Raw genomic sequence first — 20129 nt, forward strand, 5'->3', positions numbered from 1 at the left:
GGGCTCTTCAGATTTGGCCTCTGTTGAAGAGAGAACCGTTCATTTGTTTTCAGACAGACAATATCACAACTGTGGCATATGTCAATCATCAGGGTGGGACTCACAGTCCCAAAGCTATGAAAGAAGTATCTCGTATACTTGCTTGGGCGGAATCCAGCTTCTGTCTAATTTCTGCGGTTCATATCCCAGGTATAGACAATTGGGAGGCGAATTATCTCAGCCGTCAGACTTTACATCTGGGGGAGTGGTCCCTCAATCCAGATGTGTTTTCTCAAGTTGTTCAGATGTGGGGTCTTCCAGAAATAGATCTGATGGCTTCTTATCTAAACAAGAAACTTCCCAGGTACCTGTCCAGGTCTAGGGATCCTCAGGCGGAAGCAGTGGATGCATTGACACTTCCTTGGTGTTATCAACCTGCTTATATTTTCCCGCCTCTAGTTCTTCTTCCAATAGTGGCCTCACAGGTTTTGGTATGTGGATCTTGTTCAGATGTCCAGTTGCCAACCTTGGCTACTCCCATTAAGGCCGGACCTTCTGTCTCAAGGTCAGTTTTTCCATCAGGATATCAAATCATTAAATTTGAAGGTATGGAAATTGAACGCCTAGTGCTAAGTCATAGAGGTTTCTCTGACTCAGTGATTAATACTATGTTACAGGCTCATGAATCTGTTTCTAGAAAGATTTATTATCGAGTTTGGAAGATTTATATTTCATGGTGTTCTTCTCATAAATTCTCTTGGCATTCTTTCAGAATTCCTAGAATTTTACAGTTCCTTCAGGATGGTTTGTATAAGGGTTTGTCTGCAAGTTCCTTGAAGGGACAAATCTCTGCTCTTTCTGTTTTATTTCACAGAAAGATTGCTAAACTTCCTGATATTCACTGTTTTGTACAGGCTTTGGTTCATATCAAGCCTGTTATTAAATCAATCTCTCCTCCTTGGAGTCTTAATTTGGTTTTGAAGGCTTTAGAGGCTCCTCCTTTTGAGCCTATTAATTCTTTGGACATTAAACTACTTTCTTGGAAAGTGTTGTTCCTTTTGGCCATCTCTTCTACTAGAAGAGTTTCTGAATTATCTGCTCTTTCTTGTGAATCTCCTTTTCTGATTTTTCATCAGGATAAGGCGGTTTTGCAGACGTCATTTAAATTCTTACCTAAGGTTGTGAATTCTTAATATCAATAAAGAAATTGTTGTCCCTTCCTTGTGTCATAATCCTAAGAATTCTTTGGAGAGATCCTTACATTCTTTGGATGTGGTGAGAGCTTTGAAATATTATATTGAAGCTACTAAAGATTTCAGGAAGACTTCTAGTCTATTTGTTATATGTTCTGGTCCTAGGAAAGGTCAGAAGGCTTCTTTTGTTTCCTTGGCTTTGTGGTTAAAGCTTTTGATTCATCAAGCTTATTTGGAGTCAGGTCAAGCCCCGCCTCAGAGAATTACAGCTCATTCTACTAGATCAGTCTCCACTTCATGGGCTTTTAAGAATGAAGCTTCAGTTGATCAGATTTGCAAAGCAGCAACTTGGTCTTCTTTGCATACATTTACTAAATTCTACCATTTTGATGTATTTGCTTCTTCGGAAGCAGTTTTTGGTAGAAAAGTTCTTCAGGCAGCTGTTTCAGTTTGATTCTTCTGCTTATGTTTTAAGTTTTACTTTTCATTTATGAGAATAAACTTATATTTTGGGTTGTGGATTAATTTTTTTCAGCGGAAAATGGCTGTTTTTATTTGATTTCGCCCTCTCTAGTGACTCTTGCGTGGAGTTCCACATCTTGGGTATTGCTATCCCATACGTCACTAGCTCATGGACTCTTCCCAATTACATGAAAGAAAACATAATTTATGTAAGAACCTACCTGATAAATTATTTTCTTTTATATTGGTCCATGATACCCACCCTTTTTTATGGTGGTTATGTTTTTTTTGTATAAAGCACAATTATTTCCAAATTCCTTTGTTGATGCTTTTTACTCCTTTCTTTATCACCCCACTACTTGGCTATTTGTTAAACTGAATTGTGGGTGTGGTGAGGTGTGTATTTATAGGCATTTTGAGGTTTGGGAAAGGTAGGATTGTATATCCCATACGTCACTAGCTCATGGACTCTTGCCAATATGAAAGAAAGGAATTTATCAGGTAAGTTCTTCCATAAATTATATTTTTTTACTTATTATGCTGCATATAAAAGTCAAATCAACCTGTAAGTGAAAACCACACAATTATAATAAACACTTAAGTTACGTTTGCAATAAGAAACATTAAAAAAGCAAATAAAAAACTATTAATAACAGGAGTATATTAGGTATGTGCACTCCGATAATGTCTAAGGTTTGCGCAGATCTTGGAGTGGGGATATTTTACAGAAATCAATTCGGCTGCAAAAACATCCAAAGGGAACAAGTGGCTGTTTACTTTCACATTTGGATCCACAGGATGGAGAGTATATTATTTATATTATAGAGTATATTAGATTTTTCATATAGGTTTTGGCACAGATTTTCAGGTACATATACGGACCCAAAAGATCCACGTATAAAGTAAAGCACAAGGCATAATTAATGTATTAGTGATGACGAATACTAACAAATAGGTTTAAATGCAGGTTGTTCCACTTAAAACTAATTCACAATGTGGCCCTGGATTCCATATTTATAAAAAAAAGCTGTCAAAAAGCCGCACACAAAGTACGGGAAGATGAGCTGCTATTCGGCTTTTTCCCAGCTTTATTTATATCCTGTCACTAAACACTGCCACTATACTAAAATGTTTAACCCCTATCCCACCGCTCCTGGACCCCGCCGCAACTAAATAAAGTTATTAACCCCTATCCCACTGCTCCCGGAGCCCACCGCAACTCTAATAAAGTTATTAACCCTTATCCCGCCACTCCCGGACCCCGCCGCAACTAAGTAAATGTATTAACCCCTCTCCCTCTGCTCCCGGATCCCACCGCAACTCTAATAAAGTTATTAACCCCTATCCCTCCGCTCCCGGAGCACACCTCAACTAAATAAATGTATTAACCCCTGGCCTCCCACATCACTACCACTTACTAAACCTATTAACCCCTAAACCGCCAGCCCCCTACATCGCCATAAACAAAAATAACCTATTAACCCCTAAACCTAACAACCCACTAACTGTACATTAAAATTACATCATCCCTATCTTATAATAAATTAAAACTTACCTTTAGAATTATATTAAACTATTAATTAATCTACCCTAACTTTTATACTAAAATTAAATTAAACTATATTAAACTAATAATTAACCTACCCCTAACTATTATACTAAAATTACATTAAACTACAAATTAAATTAACTATATTATATATTTAAAAACCTAACCCTACTCAAATAATTTAAATATACTGTACTATTAAAAATTACAAAGTTACAAAAAACTAACAACTAAGTTACACAAAATAACAAACACTAAGTTACACAAAATAAAAAAACACTATGTTACAAAAAAATAAACACAGTTACACAAAATAAAAAATAAATTATTAAATATTTAACCTAATTACACCTAATCTAAGAGCCCTATGAAAATAAAAAGCCCCCCCAAAATAAAAAAAACCCTAGCCTACAATAAACTACCAATGGCCCTTAAATGGGCCTTTTGCTGGGCATTGTCCCAAAGAAATCAGCTCTTTTACCTGTAAATAAAAATACAAATACCCCCCAACAGTAAAACCCACCGCCCACATAACCAACCCCCCCAAATAAAATTATATCTAAAAAACCTAAGCTCCCCATTGCCCTGAAAAGGGCATTTGGATGGGCATTGCCCTTAAAAGGTCATTTAACTCTTTTTGCGCCCAAAGTCCCTTATCTAAAATTAAAACCCACCCATTAAACCCTTTAAAAAACACTAACCCCCGAAGATCCACTTACAGTTTTTGAAGACCCGACATTCATCCTCAACGAAGCGGCAGAAATCCTCATCGAAGCCGTCCGAAGTCTTCATCCAAGCGGGCGAAAGTCTTCATCCAACCGGGCAGAAGTCTTCATCCAGACGGCATCTTCTATCTTCATCCATCCGGCGCGGAGCGGCTCCATCTTCAAGACATCTGGCGCTGAGCATCCTCTTCTTCCGACGTCTTCTTGAACAATGAAGATTCCCTTTAAATGACGTCATCCAAGATGGCATCCCTTAGATTCTGATTGGCTGAATTAATGATCAGCCAATCGGAATTAAGGTTAAAAAAAATCCTATTGGCTGTTGCAATCAGCCAATAGGATTGAGCTTTCATCCTATTGGCTGATCCAATCAGCCAATAGGATTGAGATCACATTCTATTGGCTTATTGGAATAGCTAATAGAATGCGAGCTCAATCCTATTGGCTGATTGGATCAATCCGAATTAAGGTAGAAAAAATCCTATTGGCTGATGCAATCAGCCAATAGGATTGAACTTTAATCCTATTGGCTGATCCAATCAGCCAATAGGATTGAGCTTGCATTCTATTGGCTGATTGGATCAGCCAATAGAATGCCAGCTCAATCCTAATGGCTGATTGCATCAGCCAATAGGATTTTTTCTACCTTAATTCTGATTGGCTGATAGAATTCTATCAGCCAATAGGAATCTAAGGGACACCATTTTGGATGACATCACTTAAAGTGCACCGGCATCGATGGCCGCAATCGTTGGTGGGTGGGAGCTGACCGTGGGAGGCGGGTGGACGGCCATCGATGAAAAACTGAAGAGAGAGGGGGGTAGGATCGGGGACAGGGGTTGTTGGGAGCGCGCATGTGTTAGGATATGCTAAGTTATTATAGAAAACACTACTACAACAGCTTACTGCCAATGTAGGACCACTCAGTCTCACACCTTACCTCGGATTCCCACAGATTGAACTTAAGGGAACCCTGATATGCTCATTGATCTGAGGGTCACTACAGCAGGGTAGCTGAGTGAATACGGAACCTTCACCCAACAATGACTGCTAGCAGCAGAAAGGAGAGTAATTCATAAGGGAAAGCAACTTCAACAGTAGTGAAAGAGTTAATTACTGCAGGTGCTTTGATTCACTCACACAAGCAGTGTAACATAAAGTTTATACAGCAAGCTTTAACAAACACACCAACAATCACACAGCACTTTGTTATCTGAATGAACTAATCAAGCTGAGAGCATTATATAATCTATAACTTGATAATGAATGTTAGTTATATCCAAGCTTGTTCAATGAAAGCATAAGAAGCTGTGTTGGTCATTTGAAACAGATAAAGTTGAAGTTATACAAACAGTCATTTGCGAACAGATATGAGGGTAAACTGTGACTAAGACCAATGTATGCTTAGGAAGTCTGTTTATGAAAGAATGGTAGCAATATATATCTTTGTCACAGTTGTTTGTATGCAAGTTAGTAAGTAGAGAAAATAGATAAATGCATATTTGTCATCTGTAGCATATATGATTCCCCAGCAGGTGTGCGTTACACAGATAATATGGCAAGCTTGCAGATAAATGGATTTGCAGTAGTACACACAGTTCATATAATGCAAAATATACAGACCAGTATTACAGGAGATGGCAATGAGCAGAGTAATACTGTTACCAGACAGCAAACAGTCCCAGCGGTACCACAGCGAGCCTGAGTCAGAGCCGCGGCGGGAGAATGTCGGGCGTGACGTCACACGCTGCAGGGAGTAACATCAATACAGGAGAGACAGAGAGGTCTCTGACTGAAATAAACGGTGAAAATCTCCAGACGCAAAAGAGCACAAGCAGGTAGATTCAAGCAGGCAGAAACTCAGGGGGAGTTTAGAGAGCAATGTAATGAAATACAAAGTTGTATAAACGGCAAGGTCTCTTCAGAAGCAGCTTGTCACTGAGCAACAAATTACCAAGCAATGAGTTCTGTTGGGAGGTGCCTTAAATAGGGCTAATGAGTTCACTTTCTTAAAGGTATAGCATGAACAGAGATGAATCCCTGACAGCATGGGAGTGCGCGCATGCACGGGGGGTGGCGGGTGGGCGCGTGCACGTGGAGGGAGCGGGTGGGAACTGCTACACTACAGCAAAAACATTATATAAGAGTGGCAGTAAGGGGGGATAAAATCCCTAACAAAAGTAAATCTAAGGGATCTGGGAGCGGGTGGGGGATTGGTCTGTGGGGGGGGGGGGATGCTACACTACAGAAAAAATTAAAAAAAAAAAAAATTAAAAAAAAACATTTGTATTTGCAAACAGGGTACTGGCAGACAGCTGCCAGTACCCAAGATGGCTCCCAGTAAGGTAGAGGTGGAGGGTTAGAGAGCTGTTTGAGGGGGGATCAGGGAGGTTGGGGGCTAAGGGGGGATCCTACACAGCTGCATATGTAAATATGCTATACAATTTTTTTTAAAATTTTAAATATACCTTTTATTTTAGTACTGGCAGACTTTCTGCCAGTACTTAAGATGGCGGAGACAATTGTGGGATGGGGGAGGGAAGAGAGCTGTTTGGGAGAGATCCTGGGGTGTGATGTGTCAGGTGGGAGGCTGATCTCTATGCTAAAGCTAAAATTAACCCTGCAAGCTCCCTACAAACGACCTAATTAACCCCTGCACTGCTGGGCATAATACACGTGTGGTGCGCAGCAGCATTTAGCGGCCTTATAATTACCAAAAAGCAACGCCAAAGCCATATATGTCTGCTATTTCTGAACAAAGGGGATCCCAGAGAAGCATTTACAATCATTTATGCCATACTTGCAAACGTTGTTTGTAAATAATTTCAGTGAGAAACCTAAAATTGTGAAAAATGTTACGTTTTTTTTTATTTGATCGCATTTAGCGGTGAAATGGTAGCATGAAATATACCAAGATGGGCCTAGATCAATACTTGGGGTTGTCTACTACACTACACTAAAGCTAAAATTAACCCTAGATGCTCCCTACATGCTCCCTAATTAACCCCTTCACTGCTGGGCATAATACACGTGTGATGCGCAGTGGCATTTAGCGGCCTTCTAATTACCAAAAAGCAATGCCAAAGTCATATATGTCTGCTATTTCTGAACAAAGGGGATCCCAGAGAAGCATTTACAACCATTTATGCCATAATTGCACAAGTTGTTTGTAAATAATTTCAGGGAGAAACCTAAAGTTTGTGAAAAAATTTGGGAAAAAGTGAAAACATTTTTTATTTGATTGCATTTGGTGGTGAAATGGTGGCATGAAATATACCAAAATGGGCCTAGATCAATACTTTGGGATGTCTTCTAAAAAAAAATATATACATGTCAAGGGATAATCAGGGATTCCTGAAAGATATCAGTGTTCCAATGTAACTAGCGCTAATTTTGAAAAAAAGTGGTTTGGAAATAGCAAAGTGCTACTTGTATTTATGGCCCTATAACTTGCAAAAAAAAAAAAAAGAACATGTAAACATTGGGTATTTCTAAACTCAGGACAAAATTTAGAAACTATTTAGCATGGGTGTTTTTTGGTGATTGTAGATGTGTAACAGATTGTGGGGGTCAAAGTTAGAAAAAGTGTGTTTTTTTCCATTTCTTCCTAATATTTTATCATTTTTTTAAAGTAAATGATAAGATATGATGAAAATAATGGTATCTTTAGAAAGTCCATTTAATGGCGAGAAAAACGATATATAATATGTATGGGTACAGTAAATGAGTAAGAGGAAAATTACAGCTAAACACAAACACAGCAGAATTTTTAAAATAGCCCTGGTCCTTCAGGGAAAGAAATTGAAAAATGGCCTTGGTCCTTAAGGGGTTAATTGTATTTAATTTAGGGAATTTATTTAATTGAAGTGTAGTGTTAGGTGTTAGTGTAACATAGGTTAGGTTTTATTTTACAGGTAAATTTGTATTTATTTTTACTAGGTAGTTAGTAAATAGTTAATAACTATTTATTAACTATTCTACCTAGTTAAAATAAATACAAATTTGCTTGTAAAATAAAAATAAAACCTAAGATAGCTACAATGTAACTATTAGTTATATTGTAGCTAGCTTAGGGTTTATTTTATAGGTAAGTATTTAGTTTTAAATAGGAATTATTTATTTATTAATAATAATTTTTATTTAGATTTATTTAAATTATATTTGTTAGGGGGGTTAGGGTTAGACTTAGATTTAGGGGTTAACACATTTAATATAGTGGCGGTGATGTTGGGGGTGGTAGATTAGGGGTTAATAAGTATAATGTAGGTGGCGGTGGTGTCGGGCGGCAGATTAGGGGTTAATAAGTATAATGTAGGTGGCGGCGATGTCGGGACGGCAAATAAAGGGTGTTTAGACTCGGGGGTTTATGTTAGGGTGTTAGGTGTAAACATAACTTTTATTCTACCATAGGAATCAATAGGATATCGGGCAGCAGCGAACATGAACTTTCGCTGCTTTCAGACTCCCATTGATTCCTGCGGCCTCCATGGCAGCGGATTGAAAACCAGGTACGCTGGGCCGGAATAGTGGCGAGCATACCTGGTAAATATTTGTTAAGTAGCAAAAGTAGTCAGATAGTGCCAAATTTGCATTCGGAACATCTGTAATGACATAAGCATTGATCTGTGTTGGACTGAGACCGGTGGATCATATGTTACGTCACAAATTTCTACTTTTGCCGGTCTGTAGGGTTTGATAACTAAGGGGAATCAGGCTTGCAACAAATACGCTGCGGAATTCCAGCGTATTTGCGGTTGATGGCTTGATAAGTAGGGGCCTATTACTTATATTGTAGCTATCTTAGGGTTTATTTTATAGGTAAGTATTTAGTTTTAAATAGGAATTATTTACGCCTAGATTTGGAGTTTTGCGTTAGAAGGGGTGCGTTAGCTACGCCTGCTTTTTTCTGGCCGCACCTTTTAAATACCGCTGGTATTTAGAGTTCACAGAATGGCTGCGTTAGGCTCCAAAAAGGGAGCGTAGAGCATAATTTACCGCCACTGCAACTCGTGCATTATTCCCCCATAGAAAACAATGGGGCTGTTTTAGCTGAAAAAAAAACCTAACACCTGCAAAAAAGCAGCGTTCAGCTCCTATTGCAGCCCCATTGTTTCCTATGGGGAAACACTTCCTACGTCTGCACCTAACACCCTAACATGAACCCCGAGTCTAAACACCCCTAACCTTACACTTATTAACCCCTAATCTGCCACCCCCGCTATCGCTGACCCCTGCATATTTTTTTTAACCCCTAATCTGTTGCTCCGTACACTGCCGCAACCTACGTTATCCCTATAAGCCCCTAATCTGCTGCCCCTAACACCGCCAACCCCTATATTATATTTATTAACCCCTAATCTGCCCCCCACAAGGTCGCCGCCAGCTACCTACAATAATTAACCCCTAATCTGCCGACCGGACCTCACCGCTACTATAATAAATGTATTAACCCCTAATCCGCCTCACTCCCGCCTCACTAACCCTATAAGAAATAGTATTAACCCCTAATCTGCCCTCCCTAACATCGCCGACACCTAACTTCAATTATTAACCCCTAATCTGCCGACCGGACTTCGCCGCTACTCTAATAAATATATTAACCCCTAAAGCTAAGTCTAACCCTAACACTAACACCCCCCTAAGTTAAATATAATTTTTATCTAACGAAATAAATTAACTCTTATTAAATAAATTAATCCTATTTAAAGCTAAATACTTACCTGTAAAATAAACCCTAATATAGCTACAATATAAATTATAATTATATTGTAGCTATTTTAGGATTTATATTTATTTTACAGGCAACTTTGTATTTATTTTAACCAGGTACAATAGCTATTAAATAGTTATTAACTATTTAATAGTTACCTAGTTAAAATAATTACAAAATTACCTGTAAAATAAATCCTAACCTAAGTTACAATTAAACCTAACACTACACTAGCAATAAATTAATTAAATCAAATACCTACAATTATATACAATTAAACCTAACACTACACTATCAATAAATAAATTAAATAAAATACCTACAAATAAATACAATTAAATAAACTAACTAAAGTACAAAAAATAAAAAAGCTAAGTTACAAAAAATAAAAAATTAATAACAAACATAATAAAAATATTACAACAATTTTAAGCTAATTACACCTACTCTAAGCCTCCTAATAAAATAACAAAGCCCCCCAAAATAAAAAAATGCCCTACCCTATTCTAAAATTAAAATAGAAAAGCTCTTTTACCTTACCAGCCCTTAAAAGGGCCTTTTGCGGGTTTTGCCTGTAAAAAAAAACATACAATACCCCCCCAACATTACAACCCACCACCCACATACCCCTAATCTAACCCAAACCCCCCTTAAATAAACCTAACACTAAGCCCCTGAAGATCTTCCTACCTTGTCTTCACCATGCCAGGTATCACCGATCGCTCCAGGCTCGAAAGTCTTCATCCAAGCCCAAGTGGGGGCTGGAGATCCATCATCCGGCTGAAGAGGTCCATCATCGGGCTGAAGTCTTCATCCAAGCCCAAGCGGGGGCTGGAGATCCATCATCCGGCTGAAGTCTTCTATCAAGCGGCGGCTGAAGAGGTCCAGAAGAGGCTCCAAAGTCTTCATCCTATCCGGGCAGAAGAGTAGATCTGGACCGGCAACCATTTTCTTCCAAGCGGTGACAAGCGGCTCCATCTTGAAGACCTCCGGCGCGGATCCATCCTCTTCTTCCGACGTCCTAAGTCCGAATGAAGCTTCCTTTAAATGACGTCATCCAAGATGGCGTCCTTCGAATTCCGATTGGCTGATAGGATTCTATCAGCCAATCGGAATTAAGGTAGGAAAAATCTGATTGGCTGATGGAATCAGCCAATCAGATTCAAGTTCAATCCGATTGGCTGATCCAATCAGCCAATCAGATTGAGCTCACATTCTATTGGCTGATCGGAACAGCCAATAGAATGCGAGCTCAATCTGATTGGCTGATTCAATCAGCCAATCAGATTTTCCCTACCTTAATTCCGATTGGCTGATAGAATCCTATCAGCCAATCGGAATTCGAGGGACGCCATCTTGGATGACGTCATTTAAAGGAAGCTTCATTCGGACTTAGGACGTCGGAAGAAGAGGATGGATCCGCGCCGGAGGTGTTCAAGATGGAGCCGCTTGTCACCGCTTGGAAGAAGATGGTTGCCGGTCCAGATCTACTCTTCTGCCCGGATAGGATGAAGACTTTGGAGCCTCTTCTGGACCTCTTCAGCCGCCGCTTGATAGAAGACTTCAGCCGGATGATGGATCTCCATCCCCCGCTTGGGCTTGGATGAAGACTTCAGCCCGATGATGGACCTCTTCAGCCGGATGATGGATCTCCAGCCCCCGCTTGGGCTTGGATGAAGACTTTGGAGCCTGGATCGATCAGTGATACCTGGCATGGTGAAGACAAGGTAGGAAGATCTTCAGGGGCTTAGTGTTAGGTTTATTTAAAGGGGGTTTGGGTTAGATTAGGGGTATGTGGGTGGTGGGTTGTAATGTTGGGGGGGTATTGTATGTTTTTTTTTTACAGGCAAAAGAGCTGAATTCTTTGGGGTATGCCCCGCAAAAGGCCCTTTTAAGGGCTGGTAAGGTAAAAGAGCTTTTCTGTTTTAATTTTAGAATAGGGTAGGGCATTTTTTTATTTTGGGAGGCTTTGTTATTTTATTAGGGGGCTTAGAGTAGGTGTAATTAGCTTAAAATTGTTGTAATATTTTTATTATGTTAGTAATTAATTTTTTATTTTTTGTAACTTAGCTTTTTTTATTTTTTGTACTTTAGTTAGTTTATTTAATTGTATTTATTTGTAGGTATTTTATTTAATTTATTTATTGATAGTGTAGTGTTAGGTTTAATTGTATATAATTGTAGGTATTTTATTTAATTAATTTATAACTAGTGTAGTGTTAGGTTTAATTGTAACTTAGGTTAGGATTTATTTTACAGGTAATTTTGTAATTATTTTAACTAGGTAGCTATTAAATAGTTAATAACTATTTAATAGCTATTGTACCTGGTTAAAATAAATACAAAGTTGCCGGTAAAATAAATATAAATCCTAAAATAGCTACAATATAATTATAATTTATATTGTAGCTATATTAGGGTTTATTTTACAGGTAAGTATTTAGCTTTAAATAGGAATAATTTATTTAATAAGAGTTAATTTATTTCGTTAGATTTAAATTATATTTAACTTAGGGGGGTGTTAGTGTTAGGTTTAGACTTAGCTTTAGGGGTTAATAAATTTATTAGAGTAGCGGTGAGGTCCGGTCGGCAGATTAGGGGTTAATACTTGAAGTTAGGTGTCGGCGATGTTAGGGAGGGCAGATTAGGGGTTAATACTATTTATTATAGGGTTATTGAGGCGGGAGTGAGGCGGATTAGGGGTTAATACATTTATTATAGTAGCGGTGAGGTCCGGTCGGCAGATTAGGGAATAATAATTGTAGGTAGGTGGAGGCAACGTTGGGGGCGGAAGATTAGGGGTTAATAAATATAATATAGGGGTCGGTGGTGTTAGGGGCAGCAGATTAGGGGTTCATAGGGATAATGTAGGTGGCGGCGGTGTGCGGTCGGCAGATAAGGGGTTAAAACATTTTAATAGAGTGGCGGCGATGTGGGGGGACCTCGGTTTAGGGGTACATAGGTAGTTTATGGGTGTTAGTGTACTTTAGAGCACAGTAGTTAAGAGTTTTATGAACCGGCGTTAGCCCAGAAAGCTCTTAACTACTGACTTTTTTCTGCGGCTGGAGTTTTGTCGTTAGATTTCTAACGCTCACTTCAGCCAAGACTCTAAATACTGGCGTTAGGAAGATCCCATTGAAAAGATAAGATACGCAAATGGCGTAGGGGGATCTGCGGTATGGAAAAGTCGCGGCTGCAAAGTGAGCGTTAGACCCTTTCCTGACTGACTCCAAATACCAGCGGTAGCCCAAAACCAGCGTTAGGAGCCTCTAACGCTGGTTTTGACGGCTAACGCTAAACTCTAAATCTAGCCGTTAGTTAATGATAGGAATTTTTTTAATTATATTTAAGTTAGGGGGTGTTAGGGTTAGGGTTAGACTTAGGTTTAGGGGTTAATAACTTTAGTATAGTGTCGGCGATGTTGGGGGCGGCAGATTAGGGGTTATTAACTGTTTTGTAGGTTGCAGCGATATTAGTAACCGCAGATTAGGGGTTAATATTATTTAACTAGTGTTTGTGATGCGGGAGTGCGGGGGTTTAGGGGTTAATATGTTTAGTATAGTGGCGGAGATGTCGGGAGCAGCAGATTAGGGGTTAATAATTTTATTTTAGTGTTTGCAATGCGGGAGGGCCTCGATTTAGGGGTTAATAGGTAGTTTATGGATGTTAGTGTACTTTTTAGCACTTTAGTTACGAGTTTTATACTACAGCTTTGTAACATAAAACGCATAACTACTGACTTTAGAATGCGTTACGAATCTTGCGGGATAGGCTGTACCGCTCACTTTTTGGCCTCCAAAAAAAAGCTTGTAATATCAGCGCTATGGAAGTCCAATTGAAAAAAGACTTTACAAAAATTGCGTAAGTTAATTTGCGGTACGGCTAAAAAATAGTGCGGGACAGCTGTACCTACAAGACTCGTAATAGCAGCGGTAGTGAAAAAGCAGCATTATAACCCATTGCGCTGCTTTTTTACTCATAACGCAAAACTCTTAATCTAGCCGATTGTATTCTAAAATATATAATACATTGTAGGTTACCGCTGAGATAGTGATAATTTAATTAACATAGAAACATAATTTGTAACCTAGAAAATACATAACAGTATTAACCCCTAAACATCTGGCCTCCCACATCACTACCATTAACTAAACCTATTAACCCCTAAACCGCCAGCCTCCCACATTGCTATAAACTAAATTAAGCTATTAACCCCTAAACCTAACAACCCACTAACTTTACATTAAAATTACAACATCCCTATCTTAAAATAAAATTAAACTTACCTGTAGAATAAAAAGAAACTATATTAAACTATTAATTAAACTACCCTAACTATTATACGACAATTACATTAAACTAGCAATTACATTAACAATATTACATATTAAAAAACCCTAACCCTACTCAAATTATTTAAATCTACTATTAAAAATGACTAAATTACAAAAAAATAAACACTAAGTTACAAAAAATAAAAAACACTAAATTACGAAGAAAAAAAAACCCACAGTATCAAAAATAAAAATGAATCACACCTAATCTAATAGCCCTATCAAACCCCCCCCCCAATAAAAAAAACCCTAGCCTACAATATACTACCAATGGCCCTTAAAAGGGCCTTTGTGGGGCATTGCCCCAAAGAAATCAGCTCTTTTACCTGTAAAAAAAATTACAAACACCCCCCAACAGTAAAACCCACCACCCAACCAACCACCCCCCAAATAAAAAGCCTATCTAAAAAAAACTAAGCTCCCCATTGCCCTGAGAAGGGCATTTGTATGGGCATTGCCCTTAAAAGGGCATTTAGCTCTTTTACCTGCCCAGACCCTACTCACCCACCCAAAAAAAACCTTAAATAAACCTAACACTAACCCCCAACGATCCACTTACATTTTTTGAAGTTACGCTTGAAGGATCCATCCAGCCGGCAAGAAGTCTTCATCCAGGTGGCAAGAAGTTTTTATCCGGACGGCCTCTTACATCTTCATCCATCTGGCGAAGTCTTCATCCATGCGGCCTCTTCTATCTTCATCCATCCAGTGCGGAGCATGTCCATCCTGAAGACATCTGGCGCAGAGCTCCTCTTCAATACAGTTGCCGCTGTAAACTGGAACTTGAATGCAAGTGACGTCATCCAAGATGGCGTCCCTTGCATTCCTATTGGCTGAAAGTTTCAAATCAGCCAATAGGATTAGAGTTGCTAAAATCCTATTGGCTGTTCCAATCGGCCAATAGGATTTGAGCAGCTCTCATCCTATTGGCTGTTCCAAACAGCCAATAGGATTGAGCTCTCATTCTATTTAGTTGCGGCAGGGTCCGGGAGCGGCGGTATAGGGGTTAATAACTTTATTTTGGTTGCGCCGATGTCGGGCGGCAAATTAGGGGTGTTTAGACTCGGGGCTTATGCTAGGGTGTTAGGTGTAAACGTTACTGGTTTTCTACCATAGAAATCAATGGGATATCTGGCAGCAGCGAACATAAGCTTTTGCTGCTTTCAGACTCCCATTGAGTCCTATGGCATCCACAGCCTCCATGGTGGTGGATTGAAAACCAGCTACGCTGGGCCGGAATATCCATGAGCGTACCGGTTAACTATTTGATAACTTTTAAAAAGTGTCAAATATTGCCGAATGTGTATTCGGAACATCTGTAATGACGTAAGCATCGATCTGTGTCGGATTGAAACCGGTGGACAGTATGTTACATCACAAATTTAAACTTTTGCCGGTCTGTAGGGTTTTATAACTAGGTCGAATCAAGCTCACCACAATTACGCTGCAGAATTCCAGCATATTTGTGGTTGACGGCTTGATAGATATCCCCCAAAGTAACAATAGCTGTACTTTATAGTTGCAATCTTTTGGTCCCGTAATACAGTTCAGTGTGAAGGAAGTTCATTTTAGAAAATCAATATTTCTGTGATAACTGCTTAAGATGTTATAATCTTATTTACATACGTTTTTTTCAGCTGTTGTTTTCAGCTGTTGTTTCTTCTCGTTATTTTCCTCCGTGTAAACAGTGCACTGCTTTGATGAGATGTTTCTCCTAAATAGATGGTTCCGGTGGAGTACTGTGTCATCCAGCCTCTGTTTACCGGACAATGTAAAGGAGGCTTCAATCTCTCATGCGAGTTATGCCGGTCTGTGTCTGCCAATTTCTCTTTGTTGGTAAAACTTACAGACTTCTTGTCAGCAGCTTTGATATTTTTTAGCTTCTTCTTGCTGGCAAGGTAACCGTAGTAGGTGGTGAAAGATCTGCTTTTCTGGACCCTGGTTTTAGCTGACTTTTGTTCCCTCTTCAGGGACTTTGATTTACCAGGTTCGTGCTCTCCTCGTGATGGCAGCGTGTAGCTGGGGGCTTTCTTTCAGGTTTCCAAACCTCTGGGTACCATTATTTTTTCAATATATTTGTTCAAAAAAGCTATTTCCAATTTTTTTTTATTTCTTTAACTAAAATATTGTCAAGGTCATTTATAATTTCTTCTCCATTTAATTTAAGTTATTATAGTTGGCTAATTTTTCTGATCTTTGGCATTAAAGGGCCATGATACCCAATTGCTGAAACACTTGAAAGTGATGCAGCATAGCTTTAAAAAGCTGACTAGAAAATATCACCTGAACATTTCTATGTAAAAAAGAAAGATATTTTACCTCAAAAATTCCTCAGTATCCACATCCCCTTGTAAATGACTTCTAAGCAGCAAATCAGTATGTCTGTCCCGGGACAGCTAAGGGAGTGAGCTTACGTGCACACTCATGTTATTTCCCTATTCAGTTTAAGGAAGTTTACTCATGTTTACTGATTGGAATAGCCAATAGAATATGAGCTCAATCCTATTGGCTGATTGGATTAGCCAATAGGATTGAACTTCAATCCTATTGGCTGATTTTATCAGCCAATAGGATTTTTTCATCCTTAATTCCGATTGACTGATAGAATTCTATCAGCCAATCAGAATCTAAGGGATGCCATTTTGGATGATGTCACTTAAAGGTACCTTCCTTCGTCGGGTAGTCATCATTGGAAGAGGATGCTCTGCACCGGATGTCTTGAAGATGGACCCGCTCCGCGTCGGAAGGATAAAGATAGACGATGCTGTCTGGATGAAGACTTCTGTCCGTCTGGAGGACCACTTCTGCCCATCTGGAGGACCACTTCTGCCAACTTCGGTGAGGACATCTTGCCGCTTGGATGAAGACTTCTCCCGGTAAGTGGATCTTCGGGGGTTAGTGTTAGGATTTTTTAAGGGTGTATTGGGTGGGTTTTATTTTTAGGTTAGGGCTTTGGGCCGCAATAGAGCTAAATGCCCTTTTAAGGGCAATACCCATCCAAATGCCCTTTTCAGGGAAATGGGGAGATTAGTTTTTTTTAGTTAGGGTTTTATTTGGGGTTGGTTGTGTGGGTGTTGGGTTTTACTGTATGGGGGTTGTGTGTATTTTTTTTACAGGTAAAAGAGCTGATTTCTTTGGGTCAATGCCCCGCAAAAGGCCCTTTTAAGGGCTATTGGTTGTTTAGTTTAGGCTAGGGTTTTTTTTTATTTTGGGTGGGCTTTTTTATTTTAATAGGGCTATGAGATTAGGTGTAATTAGTTTAAATATCTTGTAATTTGTTTTTTATTTTCTGTAAATTAGTGGGGGGGGGGGTTGTAATTTAGCTAATTTTAATGAATTTAGTTAATTGTATTTAATTTAGGGAATTTATTTAATTGTGTAGTGTAGTGTTAAGTGTTAGTGTAACTTAGGTTAGGTTTTATTTTACAGGTAAATGTGTATTTATTTTAGCTAGGTAGTTATTAAATAGTTAATAACTATTTAGTAACTATTCTACCTAGTTAAAATAAATACAAACTTGCCGTTAAAATAAAAATAAAACCTAAGCTAGATACAATGTAATTATTAGTTATATTGTAGCTAGCTTAGGGTTTATTTTACATGTAAGTATTAAGTTTTAAATAGGAATAATTTAGGTAATAATTGTAGGTTTTATTTAGATTTATTTTAATTATATTTAAGTTAGGGGGTGTTAGGGTTAGACTTAGGTTTAGGGGTTAATAAATATAGTATAGTGGCGGCGACGTTGTTGGCAGCAAATTAGGGGTTAATAAATGTAGGATGATGGCGACGATGTTAGGGGCGGCAGATTAGGGGTTAATAATATTTAATTAGTTACAACTGTAGTCTATATCAGAGAAGATAGAGACTAAAAGAATGCACCTAAGTAGCACTTCAGTTCCTGGAGAAGATATTGATATTAATATGAAACTTAAACAACCACTGTAAGCCAAAAGGTTGAGAGGAAAATTAAAAATAACTTTTATTAAATCAACATAAGTTAAAAATAAAATATGTGAATGTGTGTACTTTAAAAACACATAGCAACTTTACTAATAATTAAAGTGGCACTGAGAATCTAGTTGGTAGATTACCTCTGATTTGAAGTGTTCTTAGATTATACTAATACTAATTAATGTGAATCTATCTGATGGATACTTGGCTTATATCCTTTAGTATTGTACACATTGTATTATAAAGTTCAAGATTTCATCATGCAGATATTATCATATACATTTGAGCAACCATTTGTGAGACATAAATAACAGATTGGTATCTGCTATCTGTGAGTGTTTTTATAAGGATTATTCACTCCTTCAGTTAAATCACTGGGTCTCTGATAATTGTAAATTCACAATGCAGATTGCACTTAGTATTGATGTATTCTCACTTCTGTTGCAATAAATTCTATTGTTTGTGTGTATATACAATATATAATAACAGTATATATTTTTTCACTGTTCCATTTTATTCTTCAATGGAATATCAAAAAATGGCTTGAATAGCCTAGATAAATATATTTTATTAATAATATATACTGTATAGTTAAACAGTTATTGTAACAGGGTTTTTTTGTGAGGACTTGAATTTATATATGGCATGTATAGGTGCTTGGTGTACTTTAACACAACTTATCTTGTAGGTTTAAAGTTTGTGTTATAGTCAGTAGTGGTATAGATATTTCACTGATTTTCGAACTTGATTGATTTATACTTTGTGGCAAAAGTTATCTAGCTTTCTATATCAAATGTAATATCTAGTCACTTGGCGGACTTTCCGTGTTTTGCCTTTATTATATACAGCATTCGATAAGTGGAAAGCAATATTTTAAATATTTATATAAGTATATTTTAAATATTGTGTATATGCAATCCACTTGTTGGCGTATCTGTGGCCAGTTGTTAGTGTAGGTACCCGCTGTTGCTTAAAACTAGCAAAAAATGTATTTATCTTTAATTTCTTCTCAAGTAGCCGTAATAAGCGGTTGATTGTTATGGCTTTATATCGTTTGAGATGCTTATAGTTGTATTATCGAAGTAAGGTTTGACACTGTCAGTCTCAGCGCCTAGCTTCTATAAGTTTATACTACCAACAGACTTGCCAAAGTAAGTGACTAACAATTATAACATTAAAATAATGACCCTTAATTTGCCATTAGCCGTTGCCACTGGCTCGCCGCTGTAGCCTTATAATATCAGCACATAGTTGTTTGGATTTATATCAAAGGCGGCTAATTTCAGCGGTTGTCAGTTGTGGCTGTTATAATATTAACATATAGATTGCCTTTAACAGTTGCCACTGGTAGTTTAGAGATAATGCCCAAAATATTAATAGTATAGACCCAGTTGCCACTATATCTGTATATTAATTTAAAGTTAGCTATGCCATTAAAAAAGAGAAATAACAACAGGGTATTAACAGATACCCATCCCTAAAATGTTTCGCCGATAGCGTTTCGGCTTTTTCAAAGGTGACGCGCGCCGGCGTCTCAGGGTATTTAAATGCATGGAAAGAAACCCATTGGTTACATTTCAACCAATCATTGCCCTCTGAAACCTTGAGGAGGCGTGATTTGAACATGATTGGCATTTGTGATGTTACAAAACTTTTTGCCGTACTTGCTGATGGAATTGGATTAAGTATGTGACAGAAGTTTCATGACATTAAAGTGACATAGAGTGTACTATAATGGGGTTTCTTACTGACCTTGTATAACGTAGGAAAATTTATATTATGATCGTATGTGCCCGTCGAGTGTTAGGTAATGATTTATTTCTTCCCTTTCTCTATGGGAGAAGTATATTCCTTAGGATAGATTTATTGTTTGTTCCCTGAATTATATACCCTTCATGAGTTGTATCCAGGATATGTGTATATATTTGTGAGACCATCCGTTATACTTTTCAATCTGGGTCATATTCTGTAAATTCTATTCTTTCCATTATGAGCATGTCCGTATTGCCCTCCATTAAAGTCACCCTCATATCATTTTTGGCATAAATTGAAATTGTAAACAATATTTATTATGCTGAAGATGGAATTCAGATATTGTTACTACATATCTAATGTTATAAAATAAAAAACTTCTGGCTATGATTCTCTCATATAAAAAAAGTTATATATATATGGTATTTATTGGATCTTCTGGATGTGAACTGTCATGTGAGGAACAGTGAT

At 38.0% G+C, this 20129-nt stretch overlaps 1 protein-coding gene across 1 annotated transcript in view; it reads right to left on the reverse strand.

Annotated features, from left to right (window-relative positions):
- The window catches only part of LOC128639631 (pancreatic lipase-related protein 2-like), a 208223-nt gene that overhangs the window by 115217 nt on the left and 72877 nt on the right, over positions 1-20129 (reverse strand). The gene's annotated exons all lie outside the window — the stretch shown is intronic.

The sequence above is a fragment of the Bombina bombina genome, chromosome 9, assembly GCF_027579735.1.
Source record: "Bombina bombina isolate aBomBom1 chromosome 9, aBomBom1.pri, whole genome shotgun sequence".
Taxonomy (NCBI): Eukaryota; Metazoa; Chordata; class Amphibia; order Anura; family Bombinatoridae; genus Bombina; species Bombina bombina.